The sequence below is a fragment of the Anabrus simplex genome, chromosome 5 (assembly GCF_040414725.1).
Source record: "Anabrus simplex isolate iqAnaSimp1 chromosome 5, ASM4041472v1, whole genome shotgun sequence".
Classification (NCBI taxonomy): Eukaryota; Metazoa; Arthropoda; class Insecta; order Orthoptera; family Tettigoniidae; genus Anabrus; species Anabrus simplex.
The window spans coordinates 280,378,675-280,400,442 of record NC_090269.1 but is presented as its reverse complement, the minus strand read 5'-3'; the positions used below and the strand labels follow the sequence as shown (position 1 = coordinate 280,400,442).

The 21,768-nt window shown below is 39.6% G+C and overlaps 1 protein-coding gene across 4 annotated transcripts in view; it reads right to left on the bottom strand.

Moving 5' to 3' along the window:
- MCPH1 (Microcephalin) overlaps positions 1–21,768 on the bottom strand; it is a 130,794-nt gene that overhangs the window by 85,424 nt on the left and 23,602 nt on the right. The window lies entirely within an intron of this gene.

Here is a 21,768-nt window from a genome sequence, read left to right as displayed (position 1 = left end):
TGATTTTTTGTTTTGTTTTGTAACATGCATTTTTCATGATGCAGGTGCCGAGTTTGTCTTACATTGATTTCGCATTTTTCAATATTGTTGGGTGTTATATCAATGATGACCTGTTCTTACTCAAGAAATTGAGAAACTGTGATAAGCACATGTGCATACGATAGCTTGGGAGGATGCAGAAGGTGTCTTGGGAAGGTATGGTATCCAACTGATGAGCCCATGTCACCCTGGGATGAAACACTGGTAATTTTTGACGATTGAGCTTCCAGAATTTTATTTATATATTTTTTCCTTATGAAAGACGCCAGAAATTTTGGAGGATCAAGCGTCAGAATTGAGAGTCAGCCAATTTTCAGTCTCGTGTACAATTATATGCAAGTTAAATGCAAAATTAATGTAACTGAAGCAATTTAAATGCAGAAAAAGGATCAGGTAAATCAATTGTAGAATTTAATGATTTTTAAATTATCAAGCAAATTAACGTTCTTTCAAGTTAACATTTTTGATGGTTGAAAAGCTCAATATTTCCTGGCAAGCAGCATTTCATAAAATGAATAACCTAAAGATTAAATATTTTGTACATAACGTCTGAAGATAAGATTGTTTATTAGAGGTTATGGAATAGCCTCATATCACCCCAACGGCTCTACTTAATTTGATGCGAATTCATGAGATTTTGGTTAAACGTTGCAATCATTTCTACATAGTCACAGCAATCAGAATGGCAGTTTATGAATAAATTTTATTTCATAATTTATTTATGCACCAACTGTTTTAATTGTCTTGTGGTTTACATTCTTCGCCGGCCCCGTGGTGTACGGGTAGCGTGCCTGCCTCTTACCCAGAGGCCCCAGGTTCGATTCCCAGACAGGTCAGGAATTTATACCTGGATCTGAGGGCAGTCGAGGTCCACTCAGCCTACGTGATTAGAACTGAGGAGGTATCTGATGGTGAGATAGCGGCACCGGTCTAGAAAGCCAAAAATAACGGCCGAGTGGATTCATCGTGTTGACCACACGACACCTCGTCATCTGCAGGTCTTCGGGCTGAGCAGCGGTCGCTTGGCATGCCAAGGCCTTTCAGGGCTGTAGTACCTTGGGGAGGTTACATCCTTCAACCCAACTATCATATCATGCTGTCTTTTCGTACTGAGCACATCTGCTTGTACAAATGGGGACAATCCTACTGAGATCATTTTTTTAATTATCTGACTACAAAGTACCAAACATGAGGATGTGAAGTAAGTAAGTCAGTTGTCTCATAAAGAACAGGTTTATCTGAGGAGATTGGTTCATTAAATTTCACGGTTATCTCAACTTCAAATCCACTGACTGTTGAAAATTATCTAGTTATTTTAAATTGTTGAATGATCATCATAGTTTCCTCAATCCAAATCCAGACAAGTTGGGGCTGATATGAAGTTTTCTTCCCTTTCTTTCTCCTGTGTTGTTGATCTGGTCGCACTGTGTTGTTCATAATCAAATCTGTGTAATCCATGTGTCTGTCCTACTCAGCCTGACTTTCTTTAATTTGCATTTTTATTGTTTGTTTTGGTAACCTTTCTTTCATCAACTAAGTACATCCAAACCATTTCAGACAGTTCATTTCATCACTAAACCTGTCCTGTTCTTTCTACATGCCTTACCTTCTCACTCTGCATCTCTCCATGCCTTTTGATATCCTGTAGAACTTTGTTATAGTGACACCTTGTCCATAGCATAATTCAGCGATATCAAATGTATTCCTCATGAGGAAACAGTGTTCTTCTGCCTTGCCTAAATCGATGAAAATACTGTATATGCACCTACGTTGTATATAAAGTCATTTTTATCTCAGTTTGGAATAAGGATTTTCTAAAAACCTCAGTATTTTAAGGTTTTTTATCATTTGAACATTCTGAAGCTGAAGATCATGTAGACAGTGATAATTTGCCATTAACTGAATTACTGCAAAAAATAAACTGTGATGTTCTGAACCCAAATAATTATGAAACACACATAATAATAAACGATGGACAAGTTTCAATGGGCATACTAACGTTGACGATATTATAAGAGAAGAGAAAAATAAGGGCTACAGTGATCAGGGGGAATACGAGGAAGAAAAGTCTGAAGTGCCCATCGCAATAACGAGTGATAATTTCAAAGCCATGAGTTGTCAGCATGGTCTACAAAAAAAAAAAAAAAAGTGTATAGAAATGTTGATGCAAATTATGAAGAGCATAATTTAACATGTATATTGGACAATTAACAGAAGACGGATTCACTATTTTTTCTAGTGGATTAACTTTGCACTAGTTTTTGGCAACACAAGGATGGGAAAGGTCTAGGATTGTGAAGGTAGAAGGGCCATGGCCTTAATTAAGGTACAGCCCCAGCATTTGCCTGGTGTGAAAATGGGCTGTGTACTACAGACTGGTTTGATGCAGCTCTCTATGCACCCTATACTACCAAACTACTACATCCTACATCCGCTGTAATCTGCTTGTCACATTCACACCTTGGTCCACCCCTACCGTTCTTACCACCTCCACTTCCCTCAAAAAGCAACTACAAGTCCTGGGTGTCTTAAAGATGTATCCTATCATTCTATCTCTTCCTCTGGTCTAATTTTTCCAAATTGAACTCCTCTCACCAATTTGATTCAGTACCTCTTCATTCGTGATTCAATGTACCCATCTCACCTTCAGCATTATTTTTTAACACCAAATTTCAAAAGCTTCTCTTCTCTTTCTTTCTAAGCTAGTTATCGTCCATGTTTCACTTTCATACAATGCCACAATACAGATAAAAGTCTTCAAAAACATCTAATTCCTATATCAATGTTCGAAATGAACATATTTCTTTTCCTAAGACAGGCCTTCCTTGCTTTTGCTAGTCTGCATAATCTGTCATCCTTACTTCTGCCATCGTTAGTTATTTTACTATCCAAGTAACAATATTCATCTACTTCCTTTAACACCTTATTTCCTAATCTAATATTTCCTGCATCACCTGACTTCATTCAGCTGCACTCCATTACATCTGTTTTGGACTTATTTTCATCTCGTACTCCTTCCCCATTACTATTCATACCATTCAGGAATTTTTTCAGATCTTCTGCAAACTCAGATAAAATAACAATATCATTGGCAAATTTCAGGGTTTTGATTTCCTCTCCTTGGACTGTGATTTTTTTGTTTCCAAATTTCTCTTTTATTTCCTTTACCTCCTGTTCTACATAAACATTAAAAAGGAGCAGAGGGAGGGAGGGAGGGGGGTGCAAACTGCATCCTTCTCTGACTCCTTTCTCGATTGTTGCTCCTTTGTCAAAGCCTTTGATTCTTATCACTGCAGACTGATTTATATACAGATTGTATGCAACTTCTCAGTACCTGATCTCGATCACCCTGAGAACCTCAAATCGCTATGTCCAATCATCATTATTGAATGCCTTTCTAGATTTACGAAAGCCATGTATGTAGGCTTGTCTTTCTAAGTCGGTCCATTAAGATCAGACGTAATGACAGGATTGCTTCACGTGTTCCTACGTTTCTTCTCAAGCCAAATTTATCTTCATCCAACTCAGTTTCAACTTGGCTTTCCATTCTTCTGTAAATAATATGTGTTAAAATTTTGCAGGCATGAGATACTAAAATAATTGTGCGGTAGCTGAACACCATATGACTGTTGTTCAATACACCAGTATCAAGGGTTATGAATTTCATGTTGTTGGCCCGAATTGAACTGAGATTACATAAAAATTATAAACAGAAAAGTTTTCCATCTATTTATACATAATTATATTTACAGTGCATGTATTTACATTATATGGGACTAGTTTCAACCCTATTCGGGGTCATTATCAGCCATATTTAAACAATGTAATGTAAATACATGCATTGTAAATATAATTATGTATTGAATAGGTAGAAAACTTTTCTGTTTATAATTTTTATGCAACACACCAGTAGCCAACTTGGACGTCTTCAGAAAGTCTGAAGTAAATTTTTGCTCAGAGCACTTGCCTTGCTTAACCCATTGCCTTGCAATGACGGATGTTTCCGTCACTGTCCGCGGGTTCCCATAAATGCAATGACGGAAATTTCCGTCCACTCTCTTTATTGCTTTGTTGAGGTTTGCACTGATACATATTGATATTTCATTTCAATCCCAGCATGTCTACGAGATGTTGGTAATCGTATTTCAGCTATATTGCCCTTCAGCTACGTATTTCGCCGCCAAAAATACTAATTATGATCGAGTAAATTGCCGTGTAAAGCTTTGCTGAAGGTAAAGTTAACGTCATGGCCGAGTCGGTTGAAGCTTAAATATTACCTTTTTTGGAGGAAAGCGATGTCAGTGATGGTTTTTTTCCGACGAAAGTGATACTGAATTACCTTCGAGTGACGTTAGCATTAGTAGTTCTGAAGAATTAGATGACATTATTGAAGAAAATGAAGACCGAGACATAGGTGGGCGTGTGCATAACCTAGAAAACTGGAAGTGGACACAAACAGACAATGTACCAAATAATCTGCGGTGTATTATAGATGGAGAACTGAACTCTGTGGTAGTAAGAAGATTAGGCGAGAATCCAGGGAAGGCTGAATTGCTAGGTGATTTTTTGACTGACGAATTCTGGGAACTTGTAAAGAATGAAACTAACGCTAATGCAGCAAAATGTCTTCGCGATATTGAAAGTAACCCTAAACAAAGGAAAACTTAATCAGGGTGTCCACCAAATCCAGATTTTAAAATTCCCTGACATTTCCCTGTTTTCCAGACATAAAAACCAGTTTTTTTCCCTGACACATGACAAAAAACAATTATAAAGGAAGTGCCAGTAATATTAAAATACATTTTTAAAACTTAACATCCAAAAAAAAATGAGCAATTAATGAGCATATTAAAACTTGGAAGTTTAATTTAGTCTGATTAAATTCACCTTAAGTTTTTTTTAATGTATTACCATTACTGCTTCAGCGAAGAAACTTCTTTGTAGCCACCAACGACTCGAGCTTCTGCCATCACCCTCCACTTCTTTTCTTCTAATTCTTTCAGCAACAAAGCAACCTTTCTCTTATTTTTTGCAAAGAATCTTCTACTTCTAATATTTCACGTTTCTCCTTTAGATTTTGAACGTACAAAGCATGAGCACTCCTTGCAGCATGGAGCATGTTCTTATCAATGGAGACCTTTTCAATTTCACCAGGGTTTGGGACAGAATCATATATTATTCTTTGTGCTACAAGGGATACTTGTAGCATGTTCTATACTATAATTTCTTTATTAACAGGAAAACCACATTCAAGTGAAGCATTTCCATGAAACAGTATTAGTATCATTTTGAGAATTGAAGCCAACTTTTCTGTTTTAGATTTACTATTGGAAGAACAGTGCGAAGCCAAAAGTGATCTAACCTCTCGTCTTTAGAATACAAAGAATTCACTTCTTTCAAAGTATCATTCTCACAAACAGACGTGAACTCCCTTTGTACATGAATGGCTTCATTACCCGAGATACATTTGTTTTCAACAAAGGCATTTAAAGCTATCCTTAGTAGTCTGCTGCTTAGAGGCTACTTGGCTACACTTGGATCGAAACAAGAAATTAATTTAGTCAGTTTATATGCTAGCGGTGAGCAGATGCGGCCAACAGCTGGAAACTGCAGATGATGACGACGATGTGCCAGCGGTGACCTTTCCAGTAACTATTTGCACAAAGCTACCATTCCTCTTAGACAATCTGTGCAAAACACTAATATATCTCTATCATTTAATCCAGGATTGCCACGAAGTGCTGCTTTAGCAGCATAACCTATGTCAATTTTACATGCAGGCAGAAGATTTTCTTTACTGTCTAAATACGTTTTAGGAGATCTTCTGAAGTCTGCAGTGACTCGGACTTAACAAACCTTGTCATGATATTTATCATCAATGAAAGATTCATAAAGGAGTGATGCAAATGGGAGATCTGTCTGAAACTTTTAGGAATGGTTCCAAATCTCCAACAAATGATAATAAAAATGTCAACTTGGCCTTAAGAACCTTATCTTTAAGTGAAGTTGATACTGATTTGAAGCTGTTACAGCTTGGGATTTTCTTGTCTCTGTTTGTTCCTTCCACATATTTTTCGACATTAGGTAGGATGCAAGTATCATTCAAGCCACAAGATCCAATGTTCATCAAAATAGGAGCATCTAGATCATCTAATAAATTACCAAAATCCTGAAGGAACTTTTTATTAACATTTGGACCATCCAATGAAATTTGTAATTTTTTTAGATAGAGTCCTTGCTGTGCTTGCAAAAAACCACTTAACAAATCTGAGGAGGTAGAGTGACCAAGAAATATGGAATCAAAATAAGAAGTGCATACTTCATTAGTATCAGGATTGAAACAATGAACTACAAGATCCATTTGGCCTATCTGAGAAACTTTATTCAGTGACTCATCAAACCCAACGGTGAAATGTGTGCACTTACTACCCATCTCAAGAACTTGTTTATGGAAATAGAGAGCCAAACCATGAGTGATTGTATATGCAACTTTTGTTCTGTGCAGTTGAACTTTCGAAGCTGTTTCAGAGTCTGGAAACATTACTGGAAAAAAGTGAGAATGCAATATAGGTCTAATTCATCGAGCTCACCATTCCCCACCAACTAAGAATATTCAATAGTAAGCAGATCAAAACATTGAAAATTCGATCGACCAATCATATAGCTATTGATATTATTGATTACTTCACATTCGAGATCACACTTTAACTTTTCATTAAAATTTATTCCTGGCATAAAAGACACGCCCTAGATTAATGTTATAAAAACTGAAAAATGTGTTTGTATTACACGGATAAATACGGTATGTCAATTTTATCTGGCAGAAGAATGAATTTCCAGATTTTTTCCTGAATTCCCTGACATTTCCAGGTTTTCCCGTTAATTATCGAATTCCCTGACATTTCCCTGTTTCCCAGGTTTTCCATACGGGTGGACACCCTGTTAATGAGGAGAACTGGTTTCCTGTGACAAAAGTTGAAATGAAGGCTCATTTTGCGTTATGTATATAGATGTCTCAGACTAAAAAGTTTTCTGTTCAAGAATACTGGACAAAGAGAAGGGTTAGAGAAATGCCAATATTTTCAGAAACCATGTCTCATAGCCGTTTCAGTATCATATCTCGATACTTGTATTTTGCCCCAGATTCTCCAGAAAACCAGTGTGATAAGCTCCAGAAAGTTAGACCTGTTTTGCAGCTACTGTTGGACAAGTTTCAGAAGGTGTATGTGCCTGGAAAAAGAATAAGTATTGATGAAAGTCTGATGAAGTGCAGGGGGTGTTTGACATTCGTTCAATTCAGCCCTTCAAATAGAGCACGTTTCGGTATAAAATTCTATAAAGTCTGCTGCTCTGACACTAGCTATTGCTGAAAGTTTTGTATATATGTTGGTAAAGAACCTCAGTACGTAGATGGAACAGGTGATGCCAGAAGATTACTGTGTAGTGAGGCAATTGTTCCTGAATTGTGTGACAAATTGCTAAGATCATGCAGGACTATTTATATGGACAATTGGTATAGTTCACCTACTCTTTTCAGGGACCTGATAATAAAAAATACCAATGCCATTGGAACTGCTCGTCCAAACCGGAAATTCATGCCACCCCATTTTGCAGCAACAAACCTCAAGAAAGGAGAACTGATTTTTGCCTCAGCAAATGGCATCCTTGCCACAAAATGTACATTTTCTATCAGTGCATCAAAGTCCATATTTTGTGGAAACTAGGAACAGAAGAGGCAAACTTGTTCTGAAACCAAACATGGTTGTGGACTACAATTCTGGAATGAGTGGTGTTGATTCACATAACCAATGCCTTGCATCATACCCACTAATGAGACAATATGCCAAAGGGTATAAGAAAATATACTTCTATGTGCTCGACATGGCAATGCAAAATGCTAGTGTCATTCATCACATTCTGAATCTTGGAAAAAGGATGCCCAGCTTTTTCAGTTTCAGGGTTAATGTTACAGAGCAAATTTTGGAGGGTATTGTTCTGCCTGATTATCCAACCACAGGCCAGCCCAGTGCTGGAAGTACACCAGTGAGGTTACAAGGAAAACACTGCACTCACTTCCTTATCAAAATAACAGCAACAGCAAGCAAAGCATCTCCATCCAGAAGGTGCAAGGTCTGCTATGACCGCAGAGGAAAAAATCCTAAGGGAAAGAACAGGGGTGAATCCCCTTATGAATGTGATGAGTTTAAAATGGCACTGCATGTAGACGAGTGTTTTAAGATCTACCACACTGTGTTGAACTATTGTTAGAATGTGAACTGTGATTCATTGTGTTAACTTGCTGCAGCAAAAGTGTTCTCTTTTAAGCTAGATTAAATCGCAATCAATGTACATTTATTTTCAAGAAAAATTGCAGTTCAATGGGTAACTGATTTTAAGATCAAAAGTTTCTCCAAAGTTCGTTCTGACAGCAAGGATCTGAATGTGTTTTTGTCTTGTGACTCTCCTAAAAATCCTTTCACGCTCTGCATTGCTATGTGGAATTAATAAAACAGCAAGAGTCACCAGAGAGTGTCTAACCTACTAATGCCCAATGAACAGCAGTTCTCCCTTTTTCCAGGTCTGTTTCTTTGAGCTGAAAGTTACAGAAATGGGAGTGCATAGTATCAGTTTCTTTATCTAAATGTTCTGTTTACGAGCGAGAGTATTCGTAAATCTGTAAATGAAAAATCTAAGGCTAGAAAATGAAGCCTTACTTATAGCAGAAATATTTACAACTTCTGCATTGATTAAAACTTTATCTTTGAGTAGAAATTTGTGTACCATCTAGTCACATGATGAAGAGAAACACTTTCTAACAGACTTAAAGAATACTTCAAAGTGTTCACAAAAAAAAAAAAATATGCAGAGTTTTATATCATCAGATCACAATCATCCTTTTGATTTGCTGGAGTATGATAATTCACATCAAGGAGAAAGGAGCTTTTAATAATGTGTGGTTTCAAAAACCTTGCCATCATATTCTTTAAAAATTCCTTCAAAACTGGCCTCAATAAAATGATGTGCGTCATATTTAACTGAAGATCTACGTTTGGATTCTCAAAGACAGCCATAAAACTTGAGAGAAAAGGGCAAAAAAAGATTTATGTAAATTTGATGAAAGGAACATGAACAGTCGTTCTTCACGTGACAAAACCTGGCTTTTAGTGTCATCAGTAGTTTCATTTCTTTTGGGTGAAACTATGACTGGGTTTTCCTTTTAATCGTTCCGTGCTCTGCTACTATGTACATGAGGCAGAACCACAGAACTGTTCAGTGTTCACGCATTAAGATGCAATCTAACTGATTCCGCAATAGATAAAAATAGTTGTGACACCGTATACGTGTGAGAAACAGCTCTTTTCATATTTTTGGATACATATATCTATAATCGACGATAGTTTGGTGTCTTTTGATATTTTCAAGTGGTTAGTCTTCGACTTTGACACAAGTAAACGAACATGGCAGCTCATTGGCGGCTGAAAGAAAAAGAATCTTTGATTGAAAGTGATAATCATAATTCTTTCGATGAAATTAGAAGTGAAGCGAGTAGTAGCAGTTCTAGTTCTAATGATGACAAACTGAATAGTGCCGTAAATGAACAGGAGGAGGATCAAAGAGAAGATAAATGTGACGTACATGTGCCAACGGACTGGATATGCATGCAGCTGATAGCAAAATAAAACGTATCTATGTTCTGCAGTTCGTGGAGTGAATGCTAGTGTGTTACGGAGGCTAGGGAATAATCCTATGTTATTGATGTTGTATCAGAATTTCTAGGTGACTGAAAGTTCCCTAATTATAATTTTTTTTCACAGTAAGTTGTACACAGAAATTTTCTTTAAAATAATTCCTGCCCCAGGGCATATTCATTGTGCCAACAATGTCTACCTCAATGGGTTAAAATTGATGCAAGTGAAATGGACTGGTATACCTTGGAAACAATTCTCTAACCTATGGGTAAATAACTGAAATAACGAGCTCAATGATGATGATGATTATTATTATTATTATTATTATTATTATTGTACAGGAGGTACACCCGCCCCGTGTATTTAAAACTAGCGCCTTGTAAAAGGCCATCTAGATCAGGAAATCTACAACTAATTTTGGAAATAGTTTGAACATTTCTCAACAGATATCGCTACTATCAACTTATGTTGCACCCTCTGGGGTGAAGATGAACTATTAATTTTAAAGTAATTTTGTACGTCAAGGTTTCCTAAAGTGAATTGTTTATAGTTTGTTTTTTGTGTTCAAAAGGTATCAACAGTTCTATCCCTTCACGCCAACTTAATTTTTTTTAGCCAATTAGAAAATCTGTACATCTATTTAAGTAACCAATCACTGTTTTTGATATTTATTTGACTGTCCCATGAAAATTGGGGGTGTGTCAGGGTTTCAACCCAGAGAAATCTGGAACCTTCCTCTCCACTAGAAAAGCTGGCACATTTTGGGCCATGTTATCTTTATGATCGCCCCTGTCTAGAGTGTGTACGTAACGGAGGCAGGGGGAAAGGGCTCCCTCGTCCATCTTCGGGAGGTCCAGCAGCTCAAGGTAATGGCAGATTCTGCTTAATAACGTAATAGTTTTTGAAAGCTAGGTCAAGAGCAAGGTTTCAAATTTCTTTTGCAATGTGACTTATTTCTTAATGTAAATTTCAAACAAGTCTAAAGAACTTACTTGAACCTAGGGAATAAAGAGTGAGGAACCCTCTTGTATTCCCTCTCAACCTGATATTGCAGTGACTATAATTTTGTAACATTCAGCTTTATCTCTTAATTTTGTAAACTTTCTTTCCATCTAGTCACCTCTGTAGTATAGGCTTAGCCTCTGTAACGTCGGGCCGGGAGCCCAAATAGGGTTTTATGTATTTCATGTAAATTTCAAGGAGAGTCAGAGTTCGCCTCCTTACCATTTTGATTTTCGGCCAGTAACTCTAACTTTTTGTTTGTAACGAAGACCAGGTAGAATGGGTACGCCTAATTGTTACCTCTGTTACAGTTAACCTTACTCATTTCATTTTAAGGCAAATAAGACTGTTGTGCAGTTAAGACAGTGATACTGTTTAATTTTGTTAAATGTAGGTTGTGCCTCTGATGGGCCTGAAAAGTGTAAAATTGTAGAGCAAAGCAGCTCTTCCACTGATGTAAAAATTTGGGGGATCCGTCTCCTTGACTACTGATAGAAAGGAGCAGTAGCGCTCATGTGAAATTTGTAATTAGGGAGCTTCAAGCTCAGGTTGTTAAGTGATTATCAATTGATTATTCTTTTTTTTCTAACATTGTTACGAGCTGTTTTGTACCCTGATTTGTTCTTTGCTTAGCAAAGTGTAAAGTTTAAATAGAAAAAAGAGAAGAGAAAGAAATATAGCTCAAAATCTTAAGTTTTAAATTAATCTTCTGACTTTTCTATATCCACCCATTCATGCCTGCACCTTCTTTCACCTCTGCAAACCACAGAATCCCCATAACAATTATTATTATTTACGTAGTTATGTACAGACTTTATTTGGTATAAATCGTGATAGTATTATTTGTGAGGTTATGTCATGAAACATCTGCTGTATGTATATTAATATGAGTTTATTTAATGTAAGAACACATAATTAATAGTATATAATTTATTATTACCTGTATGTATGATGTATAAATCTAATGCAATGTTGTGCAACACACGGTAATAGTCCAGAACAACGTATCTTTGGAACTAGAGAGTTGCAGAAAATTCCATTCATTGTAAATAGGCTATTGGAGACGTGAGAATAATATTCAGCAGTGTATACGAGTGTTAAGTGGGCATCAGAACAAAATTCAAGTGATACTGGAAGATCCGTCTGTATAACAACTTAAAGACGAACTCGCAAAGATAAATCTTCCAACAAACAGCAAGAAGAAATCATAGAAGACATGATTACGAGAAGGTCCCATCAAAAACGGCGAAGATCCCGAAAAGTTTTTTAATGGAGGTGGACGAAACACCGACTCGTCAATGGAAGAGGAGATAAATATGACTACAATGTGTTCCAACTTAATGAGCAAATTCCAACTTAACAGACCAAATTTCGAAAGTAAATGACAAACTTTCAGACAAAATTTCTCAAGCTAATTCAGTTTTAACCGGACAAATGTCACAAGTGTACACACAGGTTTACAAAGTAGAACAGTGCCTGGAATCAAAAATTTCAACCGAAGATGATAAAATTTCACCCCAAATTAGAGAAGTCACCAATCAGTTAACACAGCAGATATCGGACATCAGGTCAAAACTGGGACAAGTTGAGCAGATCAATAGTAGGGTAAGCCAGCTGGAAGGGGGCATCTCAAACCTCAAGGAGGAGGTGGAAATCCAGGTTTCCGGCATAAAAAAAGCAGGTTGAGGGAACAATTTCTACCATCGAGGGAAATTTTGAAAGCCGTACTTCTGCCGTTGAGTTAAATTTTGGGAGCCGTACACCTGCCATTAAAGGAAGGTTAAAAAACAGAGTTCGACCATTAAGGGAGGTGTACAGAGTATGAGAGAGACCATCCTCCATGTGGTAGAAGATAGATTAAATCGAACAGGACCTATCGGCATGCCTTCAACCCGCTCACACCTAACTGACAATACAGGATACCTACATCCGAAGGCGATTACAGAGAGCCTTCCGGAATTCCACGGACGACTGGAAGAGAACCCAACCAGCTTCATCGAAGGATCGGTCAGTCTACTAGGAAGGACTAATCTACCGGAGGACATCTTCATTCAACTAATCTAAGTGCGGCCAGTATCCAGTATTCGGGAGATAGTAGGTTCGAACCCCACTGTCGGCAGCCCTGAAGATGGTTTTCCGTGGTTTCCCATTTTCACACCAGGCAAATGCTGGGGCTGTACCTTAATTAAGGCCATGGCCACTTCCTTCCCACTCCTAGCCCTTCCCTGTCCCATCGTCGCCATAAGACCTATCTGTGTCGGTGCGACGTACAGCGAATGACAAAAAAAAAAAAAAAAAAAAAAAAAAATGACATTCAACTAATCACACCACGGTTAAAGGGCCAAGCCCCTACTTGGTTGAATAACTTGAAGGGCTTAAACTTAAACCGGACTGATTTCAAGAGATAATTCCTTGCTAGGTTTAATTCCGAAGGGGTGAAGAGCTCTGTGAAAATGAAGCTACTGACTGATGCACAACCCACCGGCATGAGAGCTAGCACGTTCGTCCTCGAGAAGTACCAGCTCCTCAAGCAGCTGCACACTGAAGGAAGCAAGAACAAGATCTTAGCAGACATCGTGGAGCTACTCCACGATAAGATTATACCCCTAGTGAAGGTATCACAAAGGAGATCCTTTGATGATCTGCGTAGAATCATCGCCCAGTTGGAAGAAGAACACAAGAGTAAAGCCACAGAAGAGACCAGCTCGGTTAAGAAATGCTACCACTGTAGAAGAACAAGACGCCTGAAGAACAAATGCCCAACTTTGACGTCGGAAAACTAGATCCGGCCCATTCTGCATTAAGGGGAGATGGGACTGGGAACAGAAATGTGCCTCAAGACCCGACAGACAAGCAACCCTGATCAACTAGGAGAGGGATTGGTCAGATTATGAGCAGAACAGACCAAAATCGCCCAGCTATCATCTTGAGGAGAGGCAAAGAGAATTTTTCAGCCATACTCGACAGCTAAGCAAGCCATTCATTTGTAAATGGGACTGTTGCCAGATTACTACCACCTATGAAGTCTCACCATCTCGGAAGGGTAGTGTGTGCAACGGACAGCGTAACCTATTCCATCCAAGGACAGACTAACCCAACCGCTAAATTCATGGACCTGCCTATTGTAATTAATGTTGCAGTGATTCAAAACCTAATACCTGACATCATATTAGGTCTTTTTTTTGCTATTTGGTTTACGTCGCACCAACACAGATAGGTCTTACGGCGACAATGGGATAGGAAAGGCCTAGGAATGGGAAGGAAGTGGCCGTAGCCTTAATTAAGGAACAGCCCCAGCAATTGCCTGATGTGAAAATGGGAAACCACGGAAAACCAGGGCTGCCGATAGTGGGGTTCGAAGCCACTATCTCCCGGATGCAAGCTCACAGCTGCGCGCTAGTAACTGCACGGCCAACTCGCCTGGTCATATTAGGCCATGACTTTTAATAAATAATAATAATGTTATTTGCTTTACGTCCCATTAGCTACTTTTTCGGTTTTCGGAGATGCCGAGGTGCCGGAATTGTCCCGCAGGAGTTCTTTTATGTGCCAGTAAATCTATCAACATGAGGCTGACGTATTTCTGATTGAGCCAGGATCGAACTTGCCATGTTGGGGCCAGAAGGCCAGTGCCTCAACCATCTGAGCCACTCAGCCCGGCGTCATGACTTTTTGGTAGAATACACGGTGATCCAAGACTATGCAGCTCATGAAGTCTTTTTGGGGAAAGACAGGTGTCAGAGGGTCACCTGGAATGATCGAAATCTCTGGATTTTGCAATGATGTGGAAGTCAACGTAGACCTGGAAGATATCCAGTTAATGCGTCTTCAACCAAATTAAGAAGAGGAGCTGAGATGCGCCTTAAAGGACTTTCCGGAAGTCATCATCAATAAAATAGGACGGACTACCACTGTAACTCACACTACTGAATGCAGGACTTCCTCACCCATCAAGCAATGCCCATATCCAATCAACCCGGATAAGCGCAACTTTTCATGTAACAACTCTCATTATTGTTCCGTATTGAAGATGACGTTAGGCGTAGATATCAAGGATAATTTAATAAAAAACCACCTATTCAATACTTTCCACGTTTAATGTGGTTATTATCTACATGATTTTATATAGACTTATTTAGGTCAGGAGTAGAAATGTTGATAAGACAGGCACTGCCGGAACAGACAGGTTCATCTGGTATTAATTGAACATATATTCTTAAGATCCCTCCCAAAGACCAAGCAACACATCAACGGGAACAATATTCACACAAGACTGTATCAAGTGTCTAGGATGTTCCTTCTCAATTAAGCAGCAGCCTAAAACTATGAAACAGCTTAATATTGTACTCTTGTCAATTCCTTGACATTACACGAGACCCAAAATCAAGACGCTAACAGTTTCATTCACAACGTTCTTGACCAGTCTACCTACAACAATCGGTTTTTTAAATCTCCACTTGTGCATGACAACACATTTAAATATTAGTTACGTCAAGAACATGAAAATGAAAATCATGGGTCAAATAAGCCCCAATTTTAATATCACCCTTTCTCAAGACTTATGATAAAAAAGAAGATCCGTTTCATTTTGTTTTTATTTTTGAACATTTTAAGTTAACCAGAATAGAACTGCCAAGTAAAAACACATTTAATTTTAATTTATATTATTCAATCTTGACCAACCTACAAGCAACAATCAGTTCAAATCTCCACTTATTGTTGACGACACATCCTGTCACCAGACACGGTACGTCAAGAACTTAATATGATATAGGGGTCACATAAACCCCGATATGTAATCCTCTTTACCAAAAAGAAGATCCATTTTAGTTTTGGACAATTTTCGTATTAGATAGATTAGGACCAAAAAACTTAACTGTATCAACTTATGTTACCCATCTTAAGAGTTCATTAATGTTTGTATATATTGTATATAATGTATATATTGTATATAGTGTATATATTGGTATGTTTATATTGGTTAAAAAGGTCCCAAACCTTGACCTAAAGGTTGTTTACAGGCTGAAGATGCCCAAAATAATGGGTGAAACATGTACCTGACCTAAGTAAGTCTACATAAAATCATGTAGATAATAACCACATTAAATGTGGAAAGTATTGAATAGGTGGTTTTTTATTAAATTATCCTTGATATCTACGCCTAAGCGCAACTTTGTCATTCAGATGATTCAGGGGATGGAAGGGCAAGGTCTCATCGGACCCTCTACATCCTGTTGGGCTTCGCCTATCGTCCTACCGAAGAAGAAGAAGAAGAAGAAGAAGAAGAAGAAGAAGAATGGGGAGTATCAACTGTGTGTGGACTTCCATAAGTTGAACGAGAAGACTGTTAGTGACGCCTACCCCATGTCCGACCTGGAAGACTCCTTGAAACAAATAAGCGGGTCTAGGATTTTCAGCACACTGGATCTCAACTCTGGATACTGGCAAGTGGAGGTAGAGGAAAGTTCTAGACGACTGACCGCCTTCATGACACCAAGAGGATTGTACCAGTTTACAGTAATGCCGTTTGGACTGAAGAATGCTCCTGCAACCTTCATGTGACTGATGGATAAGGTATTGTCAGGGTATGTTGGAGATTTCTACCAAGTGTACCTCGACGACATCTTAATCCACAGCAAGAATTTTCAAGAACACCTTGTGCATCTGAAGAAATTGCTGGAACGACTGAAGATTCATGGACTGACTTGCCAACTAGAGAAGTGTCAATTCGCTCAGTCCCACGTAAAATATCTTGGCCACGTCCTAACATCTGAAGGCAACCGGAGGCAATACCAGTCACCGATCTACTCCATAACAACCACCCGTTCCGATAGACCAACAAGGAAGAGGCAGCATTCCAAGGCATTAAGGCTGCTATATGCAACGCACATGGTCTAGCCCATCCCGACTCTCAATGGAAGATGTGCCTGCAGACGGATGCCTGTGACTCCGGCTTAGGAACATTGTTGTTCCAGGAGAGGAGTGACACCGGAAAGGACATCATTGAATATGCTAGCAGAAAGCTATCTCCCACCGAGCAGTGCTACTGCACTGCCGAGAAGAAAGCTTTAGCCGTGGTGTGGGTCACGGGCAAATTCAGAGGCTACTTGGAGTGAAGGAAGCTTCAGCTGTACACCAATAACGCAGCTCTCAAATGGTTGAACTCTGTCTCTGGCTCAAAATCTAAACTGATGCAATGGGCTCTGTTAATCGCAAAATTTTATTTTAATGTGTGTCCGGATCCAGGACCGACAAACATAGGAGCAGACAGTTTATCTAGGCACCCCGCAATGGAATCTGAAGTTAAGAGCACCATTGTCGAGAGGGAGTTCCCACAAAAACACCAGAGCAAACCGAATGAACCTGTTCTTATGACTATCAAGAACAAACTTGATCTGGGAGTAACCAAACAATGGCAAGAACAAGACAAGCCCAGTAGAACTATGACGCAGTGGATTAAGAGACAGAACACCGATAGTCCACTCATCCTGAGGGAATTCAAGACATGTTACAAGAACTTCCGGGTTGACGGAGGACTCCTGATGCACAGATCTCACCTCTCCAACATGCCTGCAGTAGTGGTGATCCCTAGACAGCACACGACGGATATCCTCGAGAAGTTGCACGACAGCACTGAAGCCGGACATCCAGGAGGTGAAGAGACATATCAGTCTATTTGACGAAGATTCTTCTGGGTCAACATGCAGAAAGACATCCTGGACGATGTGAAGGGGTGCTACATCTGCGCCTGCAGCAAGGCAAGTAATAGGAAGGCACATTCCAGTCAGCGAGGAAGACGGACGCAACGCCCTTGGGAGGTCATAGCCCTGGACTTAATGGGTCCTTACTCTAGAACACCAAGGGGTAAAACAGGACTCCTTGTAATCACCGACCTCTTCAGAAGATGGATTGAAGCCTTTCTGATACCAGAAGCCACAACGGGACAAATCACCAGTCTTCTCCAGGATGAGGTATTCAGCCACTATGGTTATCCACGGTGCATTCTGTCAGATAACGGGAGTAAGTTCACGTCAAGAAAGTGTCAGCAAATTATGACCGAATGGGGTGTGGAGCACTGGACCACCCCTATCTACAACCCAAGGGCCAATCCAATGGAACGATTGACCCAGGAGTTAAAAATGATGCTACGGGTCCACTTAATAGACAAGGAACATCGACTCTCGGACCGTCAGATACCGCAATCACTCTTTGCCCTGCGACGCCGCATCAACCGTGTCACTGGCTATTCCCCAGGGAAGCTGTTCCTTGGTTGGCAAATATACGGCACCGGGGATTGGGAAATTCGTCCACCACCCACTTCTGGTCAAGATGATGCAGCTGTTTCCCTAGCGGAGTGGCAGCATAAGCAGCAGCAGGATATCAAGGAAAAGCACTCTTTGGCTGAGAAGAAGTCCCTTACCAGGCCAAGGCTCAAGATTTCGAAGTGACCCAGACCTTCCAACCAGGCCAACGAGTACTGCGACGTAACCACCCAGTCACTAATAAAATTGGAGGGTTTCACGCAGGTCTCGCACCTAAGTGGGTTGGTCCCATCGACGTCGATAAGCAGCTGGGACAGGGTGTCTACTTACTAAAGACCAACCCTCATGTCAAGGTCCACGCATCAGAATTGCGGCGAGTCGCCCAACCCCTGTGCATACAGAATAAGCCTGCAGGAGAGGCTACTAATGACACAGCACCATACGGTCATCGTGAGGAGAACACATCGACTATCATCGAGGAAGAGACTGGCAGCAAGGCAACCCCGACCCCCGACATGGCACATGCTGGTCAAGAGGAAGAGAGCACATCCTGCGACGTCTAGGAAGAGAGAAGATATAATCTACGACCAACGCAAAGTCCACGAGTGTGACAGACTGTTGAAATTGTTTCAAGTTATTTGGGAGATATTGATGCGAGTGTAATTGACTAGTATAACTTGGAAATAATTCTCTAACCCACAGGTAAATAATGAAAATATCGAGCTCTATTATTATTATTATTATTATTATTGACTTGTGAGGTGTGACTATAAAGTACAGTCGAACCTGCCCTAATTGACACCCTTATTCAGCGAACACCTCCCTATAAGGACAATTTTATCTTACATAGGACAAGTGTTAATTTGGCCTCATTCAACTGCGGGAAAACTCAAACACTATTGTGAAGAACAGAACTGAAATTTTAAAGGAGTGGGAGGAAAACAGGAATCGAGGAGTGAAAAGAAAGCGAGAGTCCGGTTTTTTCAGAAGTGAACGTTGCAGTATATGAGTGATTCAAGTGTGCTCAAGTGAAGAAACTGTGTGTGAGTGGACCAATGTTACAAGAAAAGCTTGAGAGATCGCAGATAATCTGAAAGTTGAGAATTTTATAGCTAGCAATGGTTGGTTAGATTGTTTTAGAAAACGTCATAACGTTAGTTTCAAAACAGTCTGTGGAGAAGGTGGTGATGTGTCTGCGACCGAAGTAGCGGATTGGAAAGATAGGTCACCAGACATTTTGAATAGTTACGAACTGAAAGACATTTTGAATGTTGATGAAACTGGTCTGTTCTTTAGGGTAATCCCCAAGAAGTCACTAACTTTGCCAAATGAAAGTTGCAAAGGTGGGAAAATATCAAAATAAAAAAATCACCACCACAACGCACTCGGTGAAAAAGAAAATCATCTACATATACATACATAATCATTATAGACTGTTATGCCTTTCAGCATTCAGTCTGCAAGCCTCTGAGAATTTACTAAACGTTGACACAATCCTCGATTTGCAACTAATGTTGTGGCCTCATTTAGTTCTTACCTCTTATTTTTAATTCGTTAGAAACCGAGTCTAAACACCGTCATCTTGGTCTCCCTCCACTTCTCTTACCCTCCATAGCAGAGTCCATTATTCCCCTAAGTAACATATCCTCCTCCATTCGCCTCACATGACCCCACCACCAAAGCCGGTTTAGCGTACAGCTTCATCAATCGAGTTCATTCCTAAATTAGCCTTTATCTCCTCATTCTGAGTACCCTCCTGTCATTGTTCCCACCTGTTTGTACCAGCAATCATTCTTGCTACTTTCATGTCTGTTACTTCTAACTTATGAATAAGATATCCTGAGTCCACCCAGCTTTCGCTCCCGTAAAGCAAAGTTGGTCTGAAAACAGACCGATGTAAAGATAGTTTCGTCTGGGAGCTGACTTCCTTCTTACAGAATACTGTTGATCGCAACTGCGAGCTCACTGCAATAGCTTTACTACACCTTGATTCAATCTCACTTACTATATTACCATCCTGTGAGAACACACAACCTAAATACTTGAAATTATTGACCTGTTCTAGCTTTGTATCACCAATCTGACATTCAATTCTGTTGAATTTCTTACCTACTGAAATCAATTTAGTTTTTGAGAGGCTAATTTTCATATCATACTCATTGCACCTATTTTCAAATTCCAATATATTAGACTGCAGGCTTTCAGCACAGTCTGCTATTAAGACCAAGTCGTCACCATAGGCCAAACTGCTTACTATATTTCCACCTAAGTGAATCCCTCCCTGCCATTTTATACCTTTCAGCAAATGATCCATGTAAACTACGAACAGCAAAGGTAAAAGATTACAGCCTTGTCTAACCCCTGTAAGTACCCTGAACGAAGAACTTCTACCATCAATTCTCACTGAAGCACAATTGTCAACATAAATGCCTTTCATTGATTTTAATAATCTACCTTTAATTCCACAGTCCCCCAGTATAGTGAACATCTTTTCCCTCAGTGCCCTGTCATATGCTTTCTCTAGATCTACGAAACATAAACACAACTGCCTATTCCTCTCCTAGCATTTCTCAATTACCTGGCGCATACTGAAAATCTGATCCTGACAGCCTCTGTGTGGTCTGAAACCACACTGGTTTTCATCCAACTTCCTCTCAACGACTGATCGCACCCTCCCTTCCAAGATGCCAGTGAATACTTTGCCTGGTATACAAATCAATAACTCGATAGTTGTTGCAATCCTTCCTGTTCCCTTGCTTATAGATAGGTGCAATTACTGCTTTTGTCCAATATGAAGGTACCTTACCAACACTCCACGCTAATTTTACTACTCTATGAAGCCATTTCATCCCTGCCTTCCCACTATATTTCACCATTACAGGTCTAATTTCATCTATTCCTCTTGCCTTACGACAATGGATTTTATTTACCATCCTTTCCACTTCCTCAAGCATAATTTCACCATCATCATTTTCCTCCTTCCCATGAGCTTGGCTGTCTGCAACACCACCAGGATGATTTCCTTTTACATTGAGAAGATGTTCAAAATATTCCCTCCACCTCTCCAGTGATTCCCTGGGATCTATTATGAGTTCACCTGAATTACTCAAAACACTGTTCATTTCCTTTTTCCCTCCCTTCCTAAGATTCTTTATTACTGTCCAGAAAGGTTTCCCTGCTCCTTGACCTAGCCTTTCATGGTTATTACCAAAATCTTCCCAAGACTTCTTTTTGGATTCAACAACTATTTGTTTCGCTCTGTTTCTTTCACCTATGTACAAATCCCTGTCTGCCTCGGCCCTTGTTTGGAGCCATTTCTGAGAAGCCTTCTGTTTACGTTTACAGGCTGCCCTCACTTCATCATTCCAGAAAGATGTTCACCTTTTCCCATCTTTACACACAGTTGTTCCTAGGCATTCCCTTGCTGTTTCTACTACAGCATCCCTGTATGCCACCCATTCACTTTCTATATCCTGAACCTGCTTACTGTCTACTGTTCGAAACTTCTCACTAATCATATCCATGTACTTCTGTCTAATTTCCTCGTCCTGGAGATTTTATACCCTTATTCGTTTGCAGACAGATTTCACTTTCTCTACCCTAGGCCTAGAGATACTTAGTTCACTACAGATCAGATAGTGGTCTGTATCATCGAAAAATCCGCGAAAAACTCGTACATTCCTAACAAATTTCCTGAATTCAAAGTCTGTTACGATATAGTCTATGATGATGATGATGATGCTTGTTTTAAGGGGCCTAACATCGAAGGTCATCGA